Genomic DNA, 7,500 nt, shown 5'->3' on the forward strand with positions numbered 1-7,500 from the left:
TGGTAGTAGTAGTAATAATAGTAGTAGTAGTAGTAATAGTAGTAGTAGTAGTAGTAATAGTAGTAGTAGTAGTGGTAGTAGTAGTAGTAGTAGTAGTAGTAGTAGTAGTAGTAATAGTATTAGTAGTAGTGGTAGTAGTAGTAGTAGTAATAGTATTAGTAGTAGTAGTAGTAGTAGTAGTAGTAGTAGTAGTAGTAGTAGTAGTAATAATAGTAGTAGTAGTAGTAGTAGTAGTAGTAGTAGTAATAGTATTAGTAGTAATAGTATTAGTAGTAGTAGTAGTAGCAGGCCCGTAGCCAGGGGGAGATCGGGGGAATGGAACAAACCCCTCCTCACGACCAAAGGTACAGAATTTCTTATTTTTTTCTTTTTTTTTAAATAAGCGTGTCCCCTTTTAAATAACGATTCCCAATAATTATAAACAAATCCAAAATAAAAAATCTAAACCAAACTGAAGCCCTAATCTTGTTATTGATTGCGTTAGGAATTAGCGCACCAGATGGGGGTCGGCTCACCATTCCTAAATACCGCCATTCCGATCATTGACTTCCATTCATTCGGAGTGGCGGACCTTTTCACTGCTCAGAAAGGTGTCGCCATTCTGAAAGGATACGAGGACCACCATTCCAAACGTCCACCTTTCCAAAAGTATGTTTTTCAAGTCCATTATCTCTGCGATGCCTGCACCAAATTCCAACCTACTACAGTATATAGCCTACCAAATTAACAGCAGGAACATGCTCTACAACATGGGATAATCATTATATGCTGAATGTTAGTTGCAGATTGCAGAATCATTAACCAGTTTTAACTCCATGTATCACAGGTTTGCCTGTATCAGTAATAATAATAATAACAATATTATTATTATTATTATTATTATTAATATTATTATTACTGATAAAGGCACACACTATTACTATTATTATTATTATTATTATTATTATTATTATGATAAAGATAATAAGGGCAATGTCCAAAATGCCCCCCAAAAAGCCCATTGACTGAAAATGTGTATAATGGAAGTCTGTGGGCGCTTTTCTGTTCATCATAGCGTTCTATTTTAGCTAATTTGCTTATTGGTAGGAAATCCATTTGAACAATTGCATCACTGCACGTCCGACAAACTCTGACAAAATCAAAACATTTGGATATGATCCGGCTGATCACTAGGCTTCCAGAGGCCAACAAAAAAATCTCGTATTTGACCATCTCACACCACACTTTGATTGCCTTATCATTAAAAATGATTTTGCTCTATTTATTAAACAAAGGAATAAGTAGTCTATAGACCTACATGAATGAATGAAATATTTATAGTAGCCTACTGTATTTGTAGCCTATTATAAATGAACTAGGCCTAAATAAATCCAGAGCTCATCCACAACGAGTGAACACGTCTGAGAAAGTTAGCCTACAATCTAATAGCCACTTTTTTTTTTTTTTTTTAGGTAGTGAAATGAGTGGAATGAAAGAAAACATGTTATGGAAGCAAACTAGCACACAATCTCAAATTTGACCAGGGCGTTGAAAAACTATGTTTTCACCTACCGGTCTCCCCTTAAAGAATGTGAAATTTAATGATGCTTCATCCGTAGACTATAGGAGAAAAACACTGAGCCCAGCCTGCTAAATCTGCTCAAAGACGCCACCTGGCGGTGGTGCATCACTAAAATGAAATAACACCCGTCTGAAATCCCACGAGATTTCCAACGGGATTTCCCTGCCAAATACCGTGAAGGTGAAATGCTGCAGCATGGGACATTTCTAACTCCCCACATCTGTACTATACTAAAGACCCAACAATTAAACCCCGACAGTTAAACAAAAAGTAAAACAAACAATAAAACAAAAAAACAATAAAACAAATGTTCAATTCTTTTCTGAGTGAGGTGCATTTCTTTAATACTTGTTTCTATTGAAATGCTGGATGGGGCGGAGGACGGGAGCACCGGGCCGTCCCTCTCGTCACTCAGCCTCTGTGAATCAGGCGAGGGTTTGAGAGACGATTTTAGCGGGATGATCAGTCTGACGATGCCGCGCGTCTCGCCGCCCCTCGCCTGGACCAGCATTCCTCGTTCTCTGGCCATAGGACACTGAACTCCCTGTCCGTTATTTTGATATGTCCCTTTTTAAAGGCTTTTGATATGTCCCTTTTTAAAGGCTTTTGATATGTCCCTTTTTAAAGGCTTTGTTTCTCTCATCGGCGCTCTCCTCAGATTACCGTGTAGGGAAACCTCTAGTCTAGCCTTCATCTAGGCTACTTGGCACGGTAGTCTACCCCCGGTCTTTATCACCTAAAATCAAGCATGCCGCTTGAGTCTTTATAAATCAAAACACTCACTATATACAAGTTATACTCAAGAAAAAAACAAAACATAAAATGATTTTATTCTACTAAAAAATCTCGTCTCTACCCGTCTCATACCAGGCATGAGTGTGTGTGTTTGTGTGTGAGAGGACGCGTACAGTAAGTCACCAGAATGCAGGAAATGAAGTATCGGTGAGGTTGTATGTTTTGGTCCCCCATCGCAGGGTGATCAGCAGGGCGCCAGGTCTGAAGCTGGTGGTGGAGACCCTCATCACCTCCCTCAAACCCATCGGAAACATTGTTCTCATCTGCTGCGCCTTCTTCATCATCTTCGGCATCCTGGGAGTACAGGTAGTACTACACTGTTCATTTGTCTTACTCTTACCATTATTTTTTTCTGACTCTCAGACAGTATCTATGAACAACATTGTCTAGTCCATCTCGTAAACAACAAGTAAACACCAGAGTAAACAGGTTGGATTCTATGACATAAACAGCAGCCCTTCATTTCTTTATTCATGATGTGATCGTCCATCCCCGGCGTCTACTTATATTATATTATATTATTCCTCCTAGTCGTTTTCAACATCACCTCATCTCAACTCTCCTATTTTCTTCAATCTATTTATCAACTCTTTCATCTTCCTGTCAACAGTCCATCCCAGACGCTGCTGTTGTTGTTGTTGCTGTGTTTGTTCTCTGGTGTGATTAGTCCAGTCTGACTGAACAGTAAGAAACGTCTCTCTCATATCATACTCATATTCAAGTGCCAAAATGCAGGACCTACTTTAATATATTCCAGCTATCGTTGAGCGTTATCCATCTGCCCACTCAGTGATTGTCCATGTTGTCCCAACAATGTCAGGTCCCCCAAGTGCAAACAATCAGCCAAAATTCAGGAGGCATACGTTCAGGGGCCTTGGGAAAACGTGCAACTTCTCGGGCCCAATCCCCACTCTCTCTCCATGGTGGCTCAGAACCGCCTCAGTTCTAACCTACTGTTTGAGCACAGCTTGTAGCCATGGCTATATTGGTCACTTACACTCCTTCTGGAATAGGAAGTCGCTTTACAAGTATGACAACCTACACCCCAACTACAAGGGTATTAAAGGAGTAGTAAAGGGAAAATGCATGTTTAGACCTGTTTTAAGGTTACTTATGATCATATACAATGGTTCAGATCAAAACGTTGACAAAACTAGCACTTTTGAGAAGGTCTGATAATTGCTCTACCACCGTTTTGGTAATACAATGGATGTGGGTGGGCACCTTGCAAAATCTTTCAAAAACATGTTAAACTCTCGATTTCAAAGACAAGAAGCTCACCGAGGGGGTAATTGGTGTCCGTTGGTGTTCAGACATCAAATTCACCGCAAAGTATGAATCTTGTAGGGTTTTATTGATCATTTTATGAAATCCATTGACTTGTATTGACGCGACCGTTGTAGATGTGTAGATCAATCCGCAGAGGGGATTCAGGAAGCGGAACTACTTACGGTAGCTATTGTTATTGTTTATGTTGCTAGGATACCTAGTTTTGCGGAAGTTTACACACGTATGTGCTGCGACTAAATAGTTCTATGCTAAATATTTAAAAAAGCCTTTCCAGATGAACTAGAATCTTACTTTATGGCGAATTATAAGTCAGAACGCCAACTAACACCTCAGTGAGTTTCTTGTCTTGAGATTGAGAGTTTAACATGTTTTTTGAATGATTTTTCAAGGTGCCCACCCACCAAAACGGTGGTAGAGCAATTATCAGACTTTCTCAAAAGTGCTAGTTTTGTCAAGGTTTTGATCTGAACCATTGTATATGATCATAAGTAACCTTAAAACAGGGCTAAACATGATTTTGATCTGTTGTCACATCTGCTGAGCTGGAGATGCTTACCCATGCTTTTATTTCCTCTCTTATCGACTACTGTAACTCACTTTTCCCTGCTCTGAGTCAGTCTGCTCTTGGTCGCCTGCAGGTAATTCAACATGCTGCTGCAAGACTCCTCAGTAGGTCAAATAAATAGTCCCACATCACTCCCATACTCATCACCATACTCAGATCCATCCACTGGCTTCCTGTTGCCTATAGGATCCAGTGTAACTCACCAGTCTGCTCACTTAGGTCATGCTCCCTCAACCTTTTAAGTATCTTGAAGACCCTTGGTGATGGAGCTTTTGAGGCTGTAGCACCCAAGCTATGGGACGCTCTGCCTCCACCCCTACGGACAGTAGAAGCTTTAAAAAACAAACATACAGTTAAAGACCCATCTGTTTAAGCAGCCATTTCTGTAACATGCCTCCTCTGCCTGCTCTGCTATGTATAATGCGTACATATTTTTCTTGTCTTCCTTTTGCTGTGTTGTTCTTGGGGGGGGGGGGGGGGGGTAATGTGCAATGCTCTGCTTTTTGGTACCTATATTTTTATATATTTTTATCATCTCTGTGAAGCAATTTTTGACCATGATGAAAGGTTTATTCAACTACACACACACACACACACATTGGTACACACCTTTACCTCATTATCAGCCCGTTTCAAACCAGAAGCAGAATAATTCATGGTTTTTAGCCATTACCTCAGCAAATATAAGTAACTTAGAACTTTTTAGAAGTGTGTGTATATGTGTGTTTTAAGTTGAATAAAGCTGTGTGTGTGTGTGTGTCGTCCAGCTTTTCAAAGGGAAGTTCTACTACTGTGTGGGCCTGAACATTAAGAACGTCACCAACAAGTCTGACTGCCTCTCAGCCAATTATAGATGGGTGCATCACAAGTATAACTTCGACAACCTGGGACAGGTAGGGCCGGAGAGTTTCCTGTGTGTGTGTATGTGTGTGTGTGCATGCATGTGTGCGTGTGTGTGCATGCATATGTGTCTGTGTGTATGTGTGTGTTTGAAGATACATCATAGTGCATTATGTAACCGAGTCAATTTGGTTAAACTCACTGGACCTCTTGCGCCATCGAAGATCTTTTCGGTGGCATAACTAATACGCAGCTCGGGAGATAGGCCGGGCGTCTGGGGTCTGAAAGATCCCCGGTTCGATCCCAGCTTCCGGAGAGCACTGAAGTGTCCTTGATCAAGACACTGAACCCCTAAATGGCTCTCGTGCAGCACGGTGGTGCAGTACCTGGTACTGTCACCTCACAGCTACAAGGTCTCCGGGCCTTTCTGTGTGGGGTTCTGTGTTCTCCCCGTGTTCACAAGGGTTTCCTCGCAAAGAACCCAATAATAGAAAAACACGCAGGAGAACAGATGCTCTTCAGTCCGGTCCCTGACCAAGACCTGGACTGAGCGCTCGGACCTGACCAAGACCTGGACTGAGCACTTGAACCTGACCAAGACCAAGACCTGACCAAGACCTGGACTGAGCACTTGGACTTCCTCCCCGGGCGTCATGGGTAGAACGATGAACGATGGCTTCCCATGGCTCCTGGCTGTCCCTGGAGGAGGACAGTTGGGGTGGGATAAATCCATGGACAATTTCCACCGGCGACACCCGAGAATTGCGTGTGTGTTGTGTGCCATGTGGCCCTCTCACTGTGTGTGTGTAATGTGTCACTGTGTGGCCTGATAAAGACCCCCCCGGGTCCTATAGTTATATGGTAGTGGTGTTTAGGAGAAGTGGTCACGCGTTCGCTAATCAGAGGACCCGGGTTCGTCCCAGTGCAGCCACGTTGCGGGAGGAAGCGAGACTGACGAGTGACTGACTGACACCTTTTAGACATACAGATGAAAAACTATATTTGCCAGGACGGAGGGTATATTTCACTTGGGTGTGTTATTTGGTTCATTTGTTTGTCACAAAGCAGGATTATCCAACAATTACCAGAGAGATTTTCACAAAACTCAGTGGAGGAGCGTACTGTAGCAACTTAAAAGAACCTATTACATTTGGGAGCAGATCAGAATCACTGAGCACTCAAACTCCTGGCAAGGTTTCCGCCTCCCGGCTCAGCAGTGGGTTAAAGCACAAAGTAAGTCATCATTCAGTGTTTTTATCTCCTTCTTAAATAGTTGCATGTGTTATATTTCCATCCATCGCACAGAGTAATTTCATAATTTTGCTGTGGGGTGCTTCAACCGACAACAGTCAGTATCTATAGCCTACCTCTACTACTGTAGTTGAACACTGAAGCTGTGTCAACAAGAGCCAAGTGGATTTGCTTACAGGCTTACCCTACTTATCTAACTAATGACAGTAATTGTATCATTTTGCTGTTGAGTGATCAACTTCCACATATGGATAACGCCTACGCGCGCTCCATGCCTAATAGTGAGCTTCTTGGAGTTGGTTAGATGGATGTGGTTAAAGTAGTCCTAATACCATATAGTGGACAATAGAACACGATTTATTGCGCCACTGAAGCCTAGATAATAATGACAATGTTTGTAGATCATTACTGTATCTGAATGCAAAAACATGTTCAGTGTAGTTTGCTTACACCATGTTTATGCTATGATTCATAATTGTAACTATTGTAATTCTTATTATTTCCATGTTATATTTAGATGAGCCACAAGGCCATGGGCCACAGGAATGGATGGAGGGGCAGAGGGCTCTGAGGTGTTCGTCCAGGGATGGATGGAGGGGCAGAGGGCCCTGAGGTGATCGTCCAGGGATGGATGGAGGGGCAGAGGGCCCTGAGGTGTTCGTCCAGGGATGGATGGAGGGGCAGAGGACTCTGAGGTGTTCGTCCAGGGATGGATGGAGGGGCAGAGGGCCCTGAGGTGTTCGTCCAGGGATGGATGGAGGGGCAGAGGGCTCTGAGGTGTTCGTCCAGGGATGGATGGAGGGGCAGAGGGCTCTGAGGTGTTCGTCCAGGGATGGATGGAGGGGCAGAGGGCCCTGAGGTGTTCGTCCAGGGATGGATGGAGGGGCAGAGGGCTCTGAGGTGTTCGTCCAGGGATGGATGGAGGGGCAGAGGGCCCTGAGGTGTTCGTCCAGGGATGGATGGAGGGGCAGAGGGCCCTGAGGTGTTCGTCCAGGGATGGATGGAGGGGCAGAGGGCTCTGAGGTGTTCGTCCAGGGATGGATGGAGGGGCAGAGGGCCCTGAGGTGATCGGCCAGGCAGATGTCTCAACCTTCAGGACAAGGTTTCCGGAAGAAAAAAACTGAGAATCTGAAAAAAATGTGTCCCGGAACATTTCAATATCCCGGACAAATGGGAGATTTTCTGGTCATTGAATTAT

At 43.4% G+C, this 7,500-nt stretch overlaps 1 pseudogene across 1 annotated transcript in view; it reads left to right on the plus strand.

Annotated features, from left to right (window-relative positions):
* The window catches only part of LOC311329427 (voltage-dependent T-type calcium channel subunit alpha-1I-like), a 160,352-nt pseudogene that overhangs the window by 147,158 nt on the left and 5,694 nt on the right, over positions 1-7,500 (plus strand). Inside the window, exons 21-22 of the transcript in view lie at positions 2,536-2,662; positions 4,979-5,104. The product of the transcript in view is annotated as a voltage-dependent T-type calcium channel subunit alpha-1I-like (transcript). The remainder of the gene's footprint in view (positions 1-2,535; positions 2,663-4,978; positions 5,105-7,500) is intronic.

The sequence above is a fragment of the Borostomias antarcticus genome (genome assembly GCF_949987555.1).
Source record: "Borostomias antarcticus genome assembly, contig: scaffold_108, whole genome shotgun sequence".
In the NCBI taxonomy this organism is placed as follows: Eukaryota; Metazoa; Chordata; class Actinopteri; order Stomiiformes; family Stomiidae; genus Borostomias; species Borostomias antarcticus.